Source organism: Urtica dioica, chromosome 9 (genome assembly GCF_054948205.1).
Source record: "Urtica dioica subsp. dioica isolate 48M chromosome 9, U.dioica_male_clone48M_v1_H2, whole genome shotgun sequence".
NCBI lineage: Eukaryota > Viridiplantae > Streptophyta > Magnoliopsida > Rosales > Urticaceae > Urtica > Urtica dioica.
Genome location: NC_142764.1, coordinates 19148078 through 19167138, shown reverse-complemented (window position 1 = coordinate 19167138; position 19061 = coordinate 19148078).

The following is a 19061-nucleotide window of genomic DNA, read 5'->3' as shown; positions in this document are numbered from 1 at the left end:
TCTCAAAGCATTAGAAATTCGATCTAAGCTTAGCATCGGTCCAGTTACAATAAACTTCCACGTTTAATTTTGTTTCCTTATGATAAGTCCCAGTTCCGGTTGTACTGAAACATACTCCCGAAGGTGCGGTCCCACACTCCGATGAAGAGCGACTCCGTGTCGGGGCTGAAAGACACGCCTGAGATCTCGCCAAAAAAGTCAATCTCTTGCTCTTTCTCGAACCCGCTCTGGACGTCGAACACGCGAACAAAGTCCGTAGGCTCGGCCATAGCCACAATGGCTCTGAAGGCAGAGCCTCTAACAGCTCTGAGCCCCAAACGTTCCCACAAGCGACTCTGAAGTCTGTGCCGCAAAACGGCTCTGGAGGCTGAGCCACAAATGGATCTGAAGGCAGAGCCTCTAATGGCTCTGAGCCCCAAACGCTCCCACAAGTGACTCTGAAGGCTGAGCCGTAAAACGGCTCTGGAGGCTGAGTCACAAATAGCTCTGAAGGCAGAGCCTCTAACGGTTCTAAGCCCCAAACGTTCCCACAAGCGACTCTAAAGGCCGAGCCGTAAAACGGCTCTGGAGGTTGAGCCACAAATGGCTCCGAAGGCAGAGCCTCTAACGGCTCCGAGCCCCTAATATTCCCACAGTGTGAAACCACCTGAGACAAGTCAAAATTCAACTCTCCCTATAAATACCATCCATTATGTAGAAGAAAGGAGAAACCGATTCTAAGAGAAGAAAAATACTACAACTTCTCTCTCTCTCTTTCGCTCTAAAAATTCACTCAACACGTACCCGCAAAATAATGCTAGATTTACTCCACATCTCTACCATTTGATTTAGAAAAATACAAAAAGAGAAATGATCTACTTATTTTCTCTCTAGAATTGAAGAAGAATTATTCTCTCTCTCTCTCTCTCTCATATTTCTTTTCACAAACAAATGCTAAAATTATGCCACATTACATTCCATCTAAAATGGTGTCCAAGAGCTTGAGAAATTCAATTCTCATGTTCTTCACTTAATAAGAGGAACATTCCATTATATATATATATATATATATATATATATATATATATATATCACATTTTGTATCTTCTATTTTAGCTAAGGAAAATGAAGATCACGGCGAATCACACCACCCACGTCGAGTTCCCGAAGGTCTCCACCATGATCGTAACGCCACGGGATATCCCCGACTTGTTATGATCTATTCGGAGCCATATGAGATTCGATGTCCGCAACTCAAGATCGATACACGTCGCAAGCTCGCACCCCGACACGTGTCTCGTGAATGTTGATAAAAAAAAACGCATTAACATTTTAGCGGTAGAATGAGGGGGTCCCGATAACAACCACGGGCTCTCCAACGGCAACTCTCTTTTCTCTCCGCGAGGAAAGCTTCAACAACAAAATAAGAATCACACACGAAGATGAACTCTTGGACGCTGAACCACCGCAAATTCCTTGGCCGATGAGCCACCGCGAAGTCCTTGCCCGACGAGCCATGACGAGCTCTTGGTCGACGAGCCATCGCGATGCCCTTGGGCAGAAAGCCGCGACAAGCCCTTGGCCGGTGAGCCACCACGAAGCCCCACACTACGATGAAACCAAGTCGAAGAGACTCCACAGATGAGCGTTGCCTCCGGTCATGTCCTCAACGAACAAGACGGTGTCCCCGTCGAACCTCTCAGCGATGCGATGAAGCCGGAGCCACGAGACGGAGTCCCCGACATGATAAAGCAAGCCCATAGTCGAAACTACTTCAGTTGTGACCAAATGCAAAGCAGAGTACATAGGCTCATACATCTTACACACATTATCAATATGTAGCCATAAGTTGTTGTCCAACACTTTTGATTCCACAAATTGTCCAGCTGCAGTGAGACGAAATGAAGATTAATCCCACCATTCCGAAGTGAACATCTTCTTCAACCCAGATCGATTACTTCGCAGACTTGTAAGGGCTAAATAATTTGTGGCAAATCTAGTACATGGACAAATTAGCTCCCCTTGACCTTTGTCTCTCATCTTCGATAGAACTATCACATGGTTGTAGATGAACTTCGTGACATCTCTGGAATTCTTAACCACTTTAGCAGCGGTTCCTCGTTTGCCCACATTCTTGAGCATCAAGTCAATACAATGCACATCACACGGAGTCCAATAAAGGTGGTAGCAACTCATGAGTTTCTGTCCACACTTCTTTTACGCCGAACTATTATCTGTGATAGTATGAACAACATTCTTTTCCCCCTCTTCTTTAACCACCGTAGACAAGACAACTCGGACGTTTCTTGACATTTTTCTTCGGATCGTTTTCACTTAAGTGAAATTTCATCCGCGTGATTCACGCGCCCCTCGTTACATGTCCACAATAATTGCATGTGAAATAATTTGGATTTTTTGTCACCTGTGTACAATGCTTACGAACTCCTTCGTCGCTCATATTGGGATATACCTACCAATTGATATAAAATTTTTAATCAATTTCAATTCAAAACAATTTCAATTCCCAAAAATTCCAAAATTTCAAACAATTTCATTTCAATCAATTTCAATTCCAACAATTTCATTCCAAACAATTTTAAATCCAAACAATTTCAATTTCATTCAATTTCATTTCCAACAATTTCAATTCCAAACAATTTCAATTTCAACCAATTTCAATTACTTCTCAAAGAATCACAATTCCAACATCTATTATATATATATATATATATATATATATATATATATATATATATAATTTTGAGATCATAAAAAATAAACTTACTTAAAAAAATGGTTGAGAATCAGTTTTTTGAGTCGCCGAAAAAAGTGGTGGTTCGCCAAAAGTATCTAAGAAAATCTGAAAAAATATGTGATATAGATCATCACAATACAAACAATATTAATGAACAAGATTATATTAAAAAAAATCAAATTACTCACCAAAATAAACAAATTCGAATAAGGGTTCAAGGATTGAAAAAGCGTACATGAAATCTTGAAGAAAGTTTACAATTCTAGCCGGAAAATTGTGGAAATTGTACCGCTTTGACGAAACGACAATGAAATTAACGATTATCGCCGATTATAGTTGGATTCGAGTAGGTCTCCATCGCTTGAATTGGGTCACCGAAAATCGCCAGAGAATATACATTTCCTTCGTTTCTTTTCAATGTTTCACGAAAAAATGATGTTTTTATTCAATAAATGAAACGAAAAATGATTGGCCGTTTTTGGGTCGATCGACATATCATTTTGGCGAAAATCGAACGAAAATTAACGGCAAAACGACAAAATTAATCTTCGTCGGTCGTTTTGCTCTGATAGCGGTGGCGTCGCCGATTTTCGCCGGATTTCCACGCCATTTAAAACCTTGATTTCTATTAAAGAGTAAAAAAAACTAATTTTGGGGAGTCATTAATTCATAATTTGACTGGCATGGCTCTAAATTGAATGATTAATTAAAAAAAATCAGGCTAAGCCTAATAAACTTGCATGGTAAGTTTTTTTTATTTATTTTAAAAAAACAATAATGTAGAATAAATTAAAATTAGAATAATGAGTTTATTAAAGAACATGCTACATATTGATGCAATTATTTGTTGAATTAAATAATTAAATATATAGATCAAAAACAAAAAAATTAGGTAGTTTTGTGCATGTTCATATATCATATTTTTCTAGATTGAGAGAGAGAGAGAGAGAGAGAGAGAGAGAGAGAGAGAGAGAGAGAGAGAGAGAGAGAGAGAGAGAGAGAGAGAGAGAGAGAGAGAGCATGAAGTTGAATTACATTACCACATGAATATAAATTGCTATCACTTGAAATCGAGTGACCCCTCGTAAAACATGAATAAATATGAGTATGTGCAAGGTGATCATTAAACGTGTGTGATGTCGGTGGATCGAGCGCGCATCGGACACGAACGATCGCTCCGATGCGACTCGTTTGAGATTATTCCACCATATAACCATATTAATGCGGAAAAATAATTAATTACGCTGATCATAAGCTAATTAAATTATGGTTATAATTAACAAGCAACCGATATAAGAGTAAACGAGTACTTACATTGATTTTCGGTTCAGCTACAGAACGCTCCAATCCTATCGCCTACTCCTTGCGTCGTCTTGATGAAGGACTCGAGGATGACACCTTAGTCTTCCGAAACGTAATCTCCGAGACGAATAAGAAAGATGAGTGGGCACAGTCTTTATCTCACTAGATCATGAAACTATGTGTTTCGAGATCTCTCTCTTATTTTGCTAAGAATGGAAACGAATTTCCGAGGGGATGGAGAGGCAGATGCACGGCCAAGAGAGGCTAGTGATGCACGAAATTTTCACTCAAAATTCCTTAAAATAATTGCTTCTTTTTGCCTTCTCATGACCCCCTATTTATAGTAGTAAAAAGGAGATATTCATGGAATCTTCCAGAATATTTTATTTCCTTTTATTGTGTTCACACTAGTGGATTAAATCTAGGCCATTGGATCTCATCTAGTGAATCCTATTTTTTCTCTCATCCATCAGATCAATATCTATGAGATATTATTCTTTTATTTAAATAGAGAATAATTTATTTAGTGAGATAATAAAGGAGAATATATTATTCTCCTAAATATTCTCATAAATACTTTCCTTTAAATAAGGAGAAAATATAGGACAATATCTTATATTTTTCTCTCTCCTTTATTTAAACAACTAAAGAGAAAATATTGGTAAATACCAATATTATGAATTTCGAATTTTAGGCACACGGCCAAGGGGGGAATTGCGCAAACCCTAGTGCCAAAAATTCCCAAATCCGATTTTCATATTTTGTGCAAGACCCAATTGCTTAAAACCCAATTAATTATTTATTTACTTGGTCCAACAATAAACAAATAATTAATAATTGATTATTTACTTGATCAAACAATAAATAAACAATTATACCATAAATATTTATTTAATTCTGCGAATACCCGTTTTCCAGAATTAATGCTGTCAATCACAATTACAGCAAGTGAGATTAATAATGATAAACATTATTATACGAAAGTTCTTATCCGCCTTTATCAGAGCCGAATCGGGGACTATGGACCTAGTAATAGAAGCTTAACAAATCCGATGAAAAAGACGAAATAGTCATTTCTCTTTTGTCCATCGATTCGTCTAATCTTGGTCAAATACTCCACCTTGTAAGCCAAGACTGAACTCTCATTTATACTAGAATTATATTTACTCATCGTGACGAGTGTCCACTGATATAGTCAGTTCGTGATCAAGATCCTCCAGGTTCAACCCGTGTCAAGAGAAGTCAATTTTTCCGTTATACTTTTCTTGATACATATCATCCCTAAGCATTGTTGCTTCCCCAGCTAAAGATTCTTTCGAACGTTACTTACTTCGAAAGTGCTAGCAATCTATCGGTTCTGGAATCAACTCTTAGGTGAGTGAACATTAACCTTCTTTCAGGAAGGCTGGATTCCGTATCTGTAAATCACTTCCCACTCGAATCATGCTCTGAGAAAACTCCCAAGACATAAGCTGTGATTAGCATGAATAGCCTTTTAGTGAATGAGTCAAAGAGCTCAGTAACATAACCCAGTGTCCATGATCACTTCATGATTTAGATCAAGTCTCACTATGACCATCATAGTGGCCTCGGTTAGTGTGTCGTAACAGTCCTTAAACGACACATCTACACCAAGACCCGTCCAGGTCGTACACTTACCACAAGTGTAGAATGCTCTCACATAGTGATCAGCCTTCACCTATGTGTTCCACATATATGACTTTAGATATAGCTTTCCAGGTGTATATCAGTCATCGACCATGTTTTAGCACACCGCCCGAACTCAGGTGCCCAGCACGTGACTCAGTTAGATACGGAGGCTATGGAAGATAGTTGTTATTGATTCTAATTGTTTAGAACTCAACCCACTAATCATATAATGCTAATAAAGTAATCTTATTATCGAATTTAGTAATCATTTATTCATTATCTTCAAGTGGGCAATATTCCCAACAATCTCCCACTCTGACCAGAGAAGATAAGTTTCCTTCAGCCAATTTAATTCTTTGCCATCATTGTAGACGGTTTAGACCTTGACCCAGGATTGAGATTCCCATCATATGGATTCCCACTTTTATCTATACTCTATCATTTATGTCGATCTGACATATGTCTCATTTTCATATTATTCTAGTTCATGCATTTTTGCAAGTGATCTTTGACTTACCATTTAAGGTCAAGTCAAATTGTCCATAATAAATAAATTTACTTTAGAACAAATTAACACTTCGCATACCATTAGATTATACACCAGACTTTATATCTAAAGATAACAAGTCTCCCTATCAAGGTGTACATCCCTTTGGTGCCAAAACATGTTGCACCATTGCATGGTTTGATCTCATCACCACTTACTATAGTGTGATTTATTGAACGTGTTTAAATAAGAATTTATTGACCTATTTCCATTACTTGGTTATTTATAGTTCATCATTTGTTTGTCGTGTTCATATTCAATATATACACAGGACTTTAAGGATCTACTATATTTAAATAACTAAGTATCTCACTATTTCCAAAAATTACAGTGTTTACAACACATGTAGTTATTCTCGGAAATACGACATTGTCTAAGGTCTAATTATTAGTCCTTTTAAAGACAATGTCAATAACCTCAACATTGAGCTCATACCTTATATCAATAAGTATGTTTGAGACATAATGGAATGAGCATGTCGTTTCTAAATTTAATTTTAGAAACAGTTAGCTCAGTCAATTTACTTGTGTCATACTGAAGTCTAGAACTATAATAGTAATGACTTTATCCATGACACTTGTTTAGGAGCTACACTTATCGATCATTTTCAAAATATCTATTATAACAAACATCCATGTACAATCATGATTAGTTTGTTAAGTACTTAGGATCTACCTTTCATATTTCAAAAGGTTTAGTAGTATAACTACTTCGATCCATGTCTTTATGTTATTGGAACTTCATCCTCAAAGGACAGTTCATCTTCAATTTTGAAGATCCCTAATGAAGTGGTTCGTGGTATCAGAAAGAAGAGTATTATTGATAATAATGTCTCTCCTTAAGGGCTCAATCCATTACCTTATAGCTTATAAAGCTTAAAGCATTTCATTAATCCTTTTATAGATCTCTCTATTCCTTTAAGCTAATAGCTTAACAGGTAGATCTATTAAATATGGGCTAATAACTTTCAGACAAGATAGTTTGATCGAGAGTGATATCTCAAGATCATGTCTTTCCATTTAAGAAAAGTTTATTGCTGATGAGAGTGACAAGGATCCATTCTAGGATGCTCCCACTAGGTTATTGATTTTAACGACAAGATAATTCAAAATTATCATTCCTTTCAATTCATTGATTTATGTGGCAAGGTAATCATTGATTACTCTTCCACTTTAATTATTGAATAATAGCATATACATTCCGGTTAAAGATGCCATCTTCAATGATGGGTTTAATCCTATGAAGGATGTTGCTATTTATTGAACAACAAGTGGCTAGATTTCATTAAAGAAAGCTCCCACTCTTTTATTGAACAATAGTGACTAGAATCCAATTAAGAATGCTTTCACTCAATAATATTGGTTATTTTGTGGCTAGGTTCCATTTATGGATGCTTCCACTAAGTCAATGAATAAGAGTAGCTAGGTTCCAGCTAAGGATGCTCCTACTTGATTATTGAATTTTAGAGTGGCTAGGTTCCAATTAAGGATGCTCCCACTCAATCAATAAATCTAGAATGGCTAGGTTCCATTCAAGGATGCTCCCACTTAAACAATAAATCTAGAGTGACTAGGTTCCATTCAAGGATGCTCCCACTCAAACAATACGAATATTAGTGACTAGGTTCCAATTAAGGAAGCTCCCACTAATTTAATTCATCATCAATACTAACTCTTAGTTGTGTCTCATTTATTACTTATTATTCGCACAAGTCATTGTCGAATAATGGTAATAATTATTTAGACGCTTTCAAAGCTCTAAATAGTTTTTAAACAATAAAACATATTCAACATAAGAATTTAATGAAGCAATAAAAGCTAATTAAATTCTAACAGAGATAATAACTTAGAAAATATTTATATTTATTTATTGCGCTTCTATATAGCATATGAACGGAAAAACGTGACCTTCATATTCTATATTTTTTTCATAAGGACATAAGCATTCATGCATATTCAAATATCATAAAAGCAATCAAGGCATTCAATAGAAGGAAATATTTAAAGACACAACCATGTGTTCATAAATAATGTAATAAAACATAAAGAAAGAAAGATTCATCCTTTCTGGAATAGCCATAAAGGCTACAATCCAGAAAACCTCGGATTATTAAATGACACATCCCATGTTCAAAAAATAAATCCAAAAATGAAAGTAATAAGACTAGCGGGAAATTAGATCTTCAAACGGAGCATGAGCTTCTCTACAATTCGGGCTTGAATCCGACATTGTTCAGCAAGCTCGTCGACACATGTGTGATCCATCAGATCTGCTCTGCAACAAGAAAAGAAGTATGCTCATGAATAATTATCCTCAAAACATTATTAGGATATCTTTAATCATGAATTTTAAGGTACCATACCAGCATTCTTCTTGTTTTTCTCAAGCTCAGCCAAGTACAAAGGACAATGCCTCTTCCAATGGCCTTCAGTGTTGCAGTGGTGACATTTACCAATGCTTTCTCGCTTATTTTCTTTTCCTTTTCCACTTCTCTTGAAGTTCTTCCTTTCCTTCTTAGCGGGACCTTTCCCCTTTGAAGTATTCGGACGTGCCTTAGATGACTCAGCACCAGAAGTCAACTTCTTCTTGGTTTTAGGCGAAGAACTCTTGTCAGCATAGAGAGCTGACCCTTTGTTCTTCCCATGTCGAGTGATAGACTCGAAAGTCTGTAGTTCATTCAACAGCTGAGACAGTCCATACGTCAACTTGTTCATGATGTAGTTGGATGTAAACTGTATGAAGTCACTCGAAAGGGAATTCATGATTATTCCTACCTGAGTAACCTCATCCATCTGTGCCCCATGGAGTTCAGCTTCGGTGAAGTAGTTAGTCATCTTCATGACATGATCCCTCACCGGAGTTCCCGCAGTCATCCTAGTGCTAGTGCACTTACGGGTGAGCTCAATGCGGGCTTGCTCGCTTTGCATCCCAAACATTTGTTGCAACGAGTCAAGGATCTCCACAGCGGCCTCCTTCCCTTCCATCTTAGTTCGCAACGCATCAGATATGCTTGCGAGCATGTAGGCCACCGACTTGTTATTGGCAGTAGTCCACTTGTCATAGTCCTCCCTCAAGTTCTTGGAGGCACCATGAGCAGGAAAATGAGGTCTGTCTTCAGTAAGGATAAAGCGAATGCTTTCACTCACAAACACAATGTTGAGATTCGACTTCCACTTAGGGAAGTTATCTCCAGTCAGGACGTCTTTCGACAAGAGGACCATAATAAGGTTCGACATGATTACTAAAAACATAAAAGTACATTTATTAACAATATGAAAAGAAACAACTATCAATATAATTTAGGAAATAAAAACTATAATGCAAACATGCACGGGATAAAATACTAATCAAAAGAACCCAGTTTTTATATTCCAAAGTAATTCAACTAATAGCCACTGTCCGTTTCACTCTGGTGACGTAACGGAGTGCACCTAGTGAAAATGAGAACCATCTCAGATTAGTGAGCAATCATAGTACATGCACCTTCATAACTATGCTCACTAACTACCAATTTTATAGGAATCTTTGGCCACATGAGCAACCACCGGTTGGTTCATGCATGAGTCAACCCAACATTTCAGTGAAAGAAATCTAGCTCATACGCACTAGCGTAACTAGTACACGCAGAGATCAACCCTCCCACCTATCGTCAGAGACACAACCTTGGTATTGGAATCAGAAAAGCCATTCCGAATGGAACTGACCACCATGTTTAGAAAACCGCCGGTCACGAGGAGATCTTTCATCCTCATGGTGTTGTGTCAATGTTGGAGACCTACGACTCAATATACTTTCAGTATTTTAATTTTCCTAGCATTAACTTTAATCTAGGTGATCCACTCGAGTTAACTAAGTCATATTAAAAACTTGAGTGTTTCTAAGCTACCCTTATAAACAGATGTTTCGATATAGTTTAGTGATTAGGAATTCGTGACATCTAGTCTTGATTATCCTAAAAGTATTCCATCACGGAAAAGCTCCCAGTAGAGAAGGTAAGACACTAGGTCTTCTTAAGTACCTCTCAGCTTAGCCTCTTATCGGCTTGGTGACAAAGCTCTCCGATCCGTTCAACTCATTCATTAATTAACTATCCTAATCCAATTAGACAATTTTAATGAATGAAAGCCCATGACAACCATTAACATACGATACATGATCTAAGTTATAGCATACAAGCATGGCATAGTAATTAAATAAACAAGCAAGAGCATGCAAGAATGGTTTGATTCGGATTGATCGTTTCCTATTTGATTCTATAAAGTAAATCAAGATGAGCCCAATCACATTGGCCCATAGATTCAATTGGGCCCATTCTTATGTCCCTTAGAAAAATAAATCAATATCAAATTATTTAATTTTTCTAGTTTTTTATCGAAAAAATTAATTAAGTAAGGGCCCATTCCAATGTCCCATTTAAAATAAATCGATATCATAATCATTTATTTTGTAATGTTTTAAATAAAAATCATTAGGGCTCAGCCCATATAATTAATTAAATAAGACATTAAAAAACTTAATTTTTTCGGTAATTTTTTTTAATGAGTGGGCCCGTGGGCCCACTAGGGTTTCCGGGCTGAGGCCCGGACGAATCCTCTAATCTTGACCTAGGTCAAGATTAGACTTGAGGCTGCACCGGACCGCCGCCGCCACGAGGGCACGGCCCAGCACAAAAAGGACGGCCGAGACTTGTCACAAAATTTTGTGACAAGTTTTCTTGTGGCGTAGTCGTGGAGGCTTTCTTCGTCCGTCATGCTTCTTCGTTGTGTGTCCGTCTCTCGCCGATCGTCGTGATCAAGAACGTCGCACCATCGGATTACAACAATAATAATAATAATTACATAAAACCTATACCCTTTGAATTTCGGGTTTACAAAAAAAATCTAGAAAAGCGAGAATCAAATATTCTACGATCAAACCACGAATCACAATTCACATATCATATATTGAATTGCATGAAATTCACATCCACATATAATTTCCTTCAAATCATATTTAAATTAATTACAAGAACGAATCGATTAATTAATCATAACAACTAGCTCTGATACCACTTGTCGGTGGATCGAGCGCGCATCGGACACGAACGATCGCTCCGATGCGACTCGTTTGAGATGATTCCACCATATAACCATATTAATGCGGAAAAATAATTAATTACGCTGATCATAAGCTATAATTAAATTATGGTTATAATTAACAAGATCTAGTTATGTTTAATTAATTTAATTCACGAGAGCATATAAGTCAAGCAACCGATATGAGAGTAAACGAGTACTTACATTGATTTTCGGTTCAGCTACAGAACGCTCCAATCCTATCGCGTACTCCTTGCGTCGTCTTGATGAAGGACTCGAGGATGACACCTTAGTCTTCCGAAACGTAATCTCGGAGACGAATAAGGAAGATGAGTGGGCACAATCTTTATCTCACTAGATCACGAAACTATGTGTTTCGAGATCTCTCTTATTTTGCTAAGAATGGAAACGAATTTCCGAGGGGAGGGAGAGGCAGATGCACGGCCAAGAGAGGCTAGTGATGCACGAAATTTTCACTCAAAATTCCTTAAAATAATTGCTTCTTTTTGCCTTCTCATGACCCCCTATTTATAGTAGTAAAAATGAGATATTTATGGAATCTTCCAGAATATTTTATTTCCTTTTATTGTGTTCACACTAGTGGATTAAATCTAGGCCATTGGATCTCATCTAGTGAATCCTACTTTTTCTCTCATCCATCAGATCAATATCTATGAGATATTATTCTTTTATTTAAATAGAGAATAATTTATTTAGTGAGATAATAAAGGAGAATATATTATTCTCCTAAATACTTTCCTTTAAATAAGGAGAAAATATAGGACAATATCTTATATTTTTCTCTCTCCTTTATTTAAACAACTAAAGAGAAAATATTGGTAAATACCAATATTATGAATTTCGAATTTTAGGCACACGGCCAAGGGGGTAATTGCGCAAACCCTAGTGTAAAAAATTCCCAAATCCGATTTTCATATTTTGTGCAAGACCCAATTGCTTAAAACCCAATTAATTATTTATTTACTTGGTCCAACAATAAACAAATAATTAATAATTGTTTATTTACTTGATCAAACAATAAATAAACAATTCTACCATAAATATTTATTTAATTATGCGAATACCCGTTTTCCAGAATTAATGCTGTCAATCACAATTACAGCAAGTGAGATTAATAATGATAAACATTATTATACGAAAGTTCTTATCCGCCTTTATCAGAGCCGAATCGGGGACTATGGACCTAGTAATAGAAGCTTAACAAATCCGATGAAAAAGACGAAATATTCCTTTCTCTTTTGTCCATCGATTCGTCTAATCTTGGTCAAATACTCCACCTTGTAAGCCAAGACTAAACTCTCCTTTATACTAGAATTATATTTACTCATCGTGACGAGTGTCCACTGATATAGTCAGTTCGTGATCAAGATCCTCCAGGTTCAACCCGTGTCAAGAGAAGTCAATTTTTCCGTTATACTTTTCTTGATACATATCAGCCCTAAGCATTGCTGCTTTCCCAGCGAAAGATTCTTTCGAACGTTACTTACTTCGAAAGTGCTAGCAATCTATCGGTTCTGGAATCAACCCTTAGGTGAGTGAACATTAACCTTCTTTCAGGAAGGCTGGATTCCGTATATGTAAATCACTTCCCACTCGAATTATGCTCTGAGAAAACTCCCAAGACATAAGCTGTGATTAGCATGAATAGCCTTTTAGCGAATGAGTCTAAGAGCTCAGTAACATAACCCAGTGTCCATGATCACTTCAGGATTTAGATCAAGTCTCACTGTGACCATCATAGTGGCCTCGGTTAGTGTGTCGTAACGGTCCTTAAACGACACATCTACACCAAGCCCTGTCCAGGTCGTACACTTTCCACAAGTGTAAAATGCTCCCACATAGTGATCAGCCTTCACCTATGTGTTCCACATATATGACTTTAGATATAGCTTTCCAGGCGTATATCAGTCATCGACCATGTTTTAGCACACCGCCCGAACTCAGGTGCCCAGCACGTGACTCAGTTAGATACGGAGGCTATGGAAGATAGTTGTTATTGCTTCTAATTGTTTAGAACTCAACCCACTAATCATATAATGCTAATAAAGTAATCTTATTATCGAATTTAGTAATCATTTATTCATTATCTTCAAGTAGACAATATTCCCAACATGTGAAACATAGTGGGAGAAGAGAGATACATGTCTAAGAGCAACACCAACCGAACTGTATTTCATTGATTTGGTGTATTAATTTACTCCACCCGTACGCCAAATATAACACCAAAATAGCGTAAAGTAACTTTTCTTCTTTTTGTTGCGCTATATATGGCGCCTGACTGTTCATTACGCCAAAACACTTTCTACTTGTTATTTAGTCCTTGTAAAATTTATTATTTACTCAATTGTCATTGTTTTATAATTATTCAATTGTCATTGTTTTATAAAATTATTTCATATTTATCTCAAACATTATTTTTATGTATTAAATATTTTAAAATGACCTTGTTCAGCTTCCCAAAATGCACGAACATGAGGATCTGATACTCTATATAAATTCATTTTCATTATTTTATTTTCTTCTCTGATTGTTTTCAAATTATTAGCCTTATCTATACTTTCCAAGAGGCGTTCCCTCATATCACATGTCTTCTTCAGCTGCTCAAGAAGTAGTTTATTTCCTTCATCAAGCTTGTTGATGGATGATGCTACTTTATCATCCGTTTTCATTTTTAGTTTGTCTTTTTTCACTCCAATGGATCGCTCAGAAGGAGATGATTGTCTAACGGACTCAGGAGTTTGTTGTTCGGACTCCGAAAAAGAACACGAACCTCGAGATGTTTGTCTGGCACTTGAGGCCCCGTCTTGAAATTTTTCAAAATTCTTAATGATGTTCCACACATGATCAAACTTCCAACCTTTCTTGAATTTTTCATCATCTTCCAGCAACACTTTAGCTTAATCCATCTGCAAGTCGATATAACCAATTACAATTACGTAAATTTAAAAAAGAAGATAAAAATAGCTAAAATTCTCACAATATCTTTAGCTGAAGCACCGCTTGGGTGTCTATTCTCAATTTGCCGAATGCATGCATGCATTTTCCTTGTAGCTTTCTCAATTAATTGGATTCGGGACTGGATTGATCGCTTTGAACGCATCTCCGAAGTTGGTTTTCTTGTATTGTTGTAGTTATCTTCAACATGACTCCAAAAATTATCAGATGATTGGTATATACCAATGATAGGGTCTTGAGAAATCTCCATGTAAACTCGACAAAGAAGTCGGTCTTCTTCATGAGACTATCCAGAAGCTTGGCCAGTCATTTTCGTGTAATGTATCTTACTCAGAAATTTGTTGGATGAAAACACAACTTATGGAAAATACTATTTATAGCAAATTTTCTCACTAAAAAACTCATACAGATTCTCACGCTTCTCGACCCGGGTTTGACGTGATGTGACCACTCAATGCCATCACTCATCAAGGCTCTCACGCTTCTCGACCCGGGTCTGACGTGATGTGACCACTCAATGACATCACTCATCAAGGCTCTCACGCTTCTCGGCCCGGGTCTGACGTGATGTGACCACTCAATGCCATCACTCTTACAAGATTCTCATGCTTCCCGAACCGGGTCTGACGTGATGTGACCACTCAATGCCATCACTCATCAAGGCTCTCACGCTTCTCGATCCGGGTTTGCCGTGATGTGACCACTCAATGCCATCACTCTTACAAGATTTTCACGCTTCCCGAACCGGGTCTGACGTGATGTGACCACTCAATGCCATCACTCATCAAGGCTTTCAGGCTTCCCGAACCGGCTCCAACACTCAATACCCCATAAATAGTAGTTCAAATGAGCTTTAATTCACATTCTCTCAACATACTTAATCTCTCATCACTCATCTCTCAAAATGAATTTTAATTCATCTTCTTCCTCTGATGACGATATTCTACTTCAAATGGCTCAAATTGATGAGCAAGAGGATGCTATATGTCATCAAATTATCCAAAATAATCTCACGATCATGCAAATTCTTAATCAACATGCTGCCGACCAAATCACCGAGCGCAACATAGGAGGCTCGATTCCTGAACATGCTTTCATCAATCGGGATCGACAGAGTGCAGACCGAAGATTGTTCAACGATTACTTCTCAGAGGCCCCGTTGTACAATGAGACCATGTTCCGTCGGAGGTATCGAATGTCTCGCTCTTTATTCATACGAATAGTGGATGCTGTTAAAAGTCACAACAACTATTTTGTACAATGGGTGGATCGCGCTGGCAGACTTGGGTTGTCACCACTTCAAAAAATAACTGCTGTATTTCGGATGCTGGCCTATGGTCTTCCAGCAGATGCCACAGACGAGTACTGTAAAATACCAGAGTCGACGACAATTGAAAGCTTGAAGAGGTTTTGCCGAGCAATGGTGGAGGTATTTTCTGAGCAATATTTAAGATCACCACTCCTAATGACGTTGCTAGACTTCTCCATATAGGTCAACAACGTGGCTTTCCAGGAATGTTGGGCAGTTTGGATTGTATGCATTGGAAATGGAAAAATTGTCCTACAGCGTAGGCCGGACAATATACGGGTCGTAGCGAAAAACCTACAATTATTCTAGAAGCTGTGACTGATTATGATCTTTGGATATGGCACGCTTATTTTGGCATGCCGGGAAGCAACAATGACATCAATCTCACTCAAGGTATTGCTCCTCCCGCTCATTATGTCATACAGGGAAATGAGTATAATATGAGTTATTATTTGGCTGATAATATATATCCAAAATGGTCTACTATTCTTCAAACTATTCGAGAACCCCGTGGCCCCAAAAAACAATATTTTGCAATGAGGCAAGAATCCTGTAGAAAAGACGTAGAACGTGCATTTGGAGTTCTCCAAGAACAGTTTGCAATTGTGGCGGGACCATCAAGATTTTGGAGAAAAGATGTCTTAAAAGATATAATGACTACGTACATAATTATGCATAACATGATAATAGAGGATGAACGTGATCTTAGCGTGCCCATTGAAGTTAACAGAGAAACGCCACAATTGGGGGTTGAATTAGAGGAGAATGATGATACACGATTTCAAGAGTTTTTCACTCGTTACAGAAAAATAAGAGATAGAGATGCACATATCGCGCTTCGAAATGCATTGATCGACCATTTGTGGGAGAGATATTCTAATTCGGATGTGTAATTGTACTTTTTTTTGTTTTATGTTATTTGTTTTGTATTGTATTTTGTGTTTAATAAATATTAAGTTTACTTTGTGTTAATTTGTATTTTGAATAATTTTATGGAGTAATACTTCATTATTAAATAATGAATAAGTGGTATAATTGAAAGATATTAAATAAATATAAGGGTATAGAAATAAATAAGAGAAAGTTGAATATAAAATTAATATTTCAATTTGGTGTAAGAAATAGAGTTCGGTTAGAGATGAGGTAGTGTTTGATGTGACATGTACTGTAAAATAGAGTAGAAAATGGTGTTATCGGGTGGAGTTGGTCTAAGGAGATAGACTTGAGCAAAATATGAGAGAAAAATTGAGCCACGTGTCACGTCATTTTTGTAACGAAACGTTTTAAAAACGTATTTTATAAAGAGGCTGGCCTCTTTTATTATAAGTAAATATAAAATAAGCAATTAATGCCAATTGTTAAATGAGTTTTCAATAACCACCTCCCTAAACACATGACCTTCGCGTTTTAAAATAAAAAAGCCAAAAAACTCTTTCCTTTGCGATTCTGTAAAGAAAAAACGATAATCATAAAAAAAAAATGTTGCAACTAGTCAATCCCCTAGTTTATTTTAAGATTTTAGTCTAAGTTTTATTTTATTAAGAAAATAGTCCATCGAGCCAAAGTAAAATGAATTATCTAAAATAGTTAATTTAATTTACTTTGGTCAGACCGAAGTAAATTAAATTAAATGTAAACAGTTAATTCAATTTACTTTGGCATGGTGGATTATTTTCGTAATAAAATGAAACTTTGTCTATTTTTAAAAGAATGGTGGGTTATTGACCTAATTGTCCCTTTAAAAAATTGAACGAAGATATAAACAAAGAAACATAATTTACAGAGAATTCAAAAGAAACAAACAAATAAAATAATAATGGACTAATCTTAACGAAAAATATAACAAATTAAAGTAGTTAACTATATAAGATTAAGAATTACAACTTGGAAAAATATCATTAACTGACGTTAATTGACATAAATTTACAAACGAGTCAAAGAAAAACAATGAACCCATTCAAGAACTATCGAAGAAGGAAGAGAGAGAAATTAATTAAGGGCTTTAGTTACCCCAAATCGTAAACTTTTTTTTCTAAACATTCCTAAAATTTTATTCAACTCTCAACTCAACAGTATAGCTATTTGTTGCTGATTATGTACACATATAATCTTTAACCGTCGCAAAAAAATATATTAAATTTCATCTCCAATTTCGTTGAATTTCATCTTTAGGCATCGTAAACTATGGCAAACGTTCATAAAATTTCAGTTCCATTAATATACATTAAGAAAGAGTTCCACAATGCTGAATGTAACCCTAAGTTAAAATACCAATCTAACCTAATATGTATGTTCTAATTCGAAATGGTTAAACAAGTGAATTTATTTATTCCCTCTTGATCTTTCAATCCACTAAATCAACATTTTTTTTCACGTAATTCAAGATTTAGATTGAAAGAGAGAAGTGGGAAAAAAATGAGAATTAGATGTATAAGGACCTGTTTGTTTGTCTGCTTGAAAAGATTTTTTGAATTTTCAAACTCTAAAAACAAAAAACAAAATGAAAAGTTGGTGTTTGGTACGGTTTCCAACGAATGTGACTTAAAAATAGGGAAATTTGCTTCAATGTCACAAATTCGTCGGGTTTTTGCATTTGTGTCACAAAGTTGTCAAAATTGCATTTGTGTCACGTATTTACATTCGTGTCACATGTGCAAATTTCAAATTACTTCCTTTCATCATTTAATCTTTTTATTAGTTATTACATGTCTTCTGAATTTTTACAATACATCATTAAAAATCACTTCATCTTCCTCTAAAACTTTCTAAAATTTTTGCGTGTGACTTATTTGCAATTGGATTGCCAATTTGTGACATAAGATGCAAATACCACTTAAAAATATTGAAGTTGTATTTAAAATGTATCAAAGGAATTAGAAAACACAAAAAAAAATGTTTTGCATATTTCTCACTCCATTTTCCTCTTCCTCTTTCTCGACAACTCTTCTTCCTCATCTTTTTTTTTTCCAGTTCAACATCTTCCTCACCACCTTCACTCTTTCTTCTCTCCTTTCCTCGCGACCTCACCCCACACTCTCTTTCATCATCGCTCTCTCCTTCCGCGCTCTCATGCTCACAGCTCTTCCTCGATGCTCAACCTTCTCTGATCTCCAATAGGCGCTCTCACTCTCTCCGGTGTCCTTCTCAGCTTGACCCTCTCGATCTCTCCGTAGGCTCTCTTTCTTTGTGATTTATTTCTAAAATTTGAGAAGAAAGAAAAATAAATCTGAGATATATGTTCTATTTTATTTTCTAATGGTTTTGTAGTATGAATATTTGGTATTATGTGATATTATTAAACTTTGTATTTAATAACTTTTGAGTTTTGTATTTTGATCATAAGACATTCATATTTCAGTCGTAGTAATATAAAAAGATGTTTCAAGACTCCCAGATTTTGTACAATTTTTGATATCACTGGCTCTTCGAGAGTCCAAACGTGTCTGAGTATGCATAACACAGGGAATG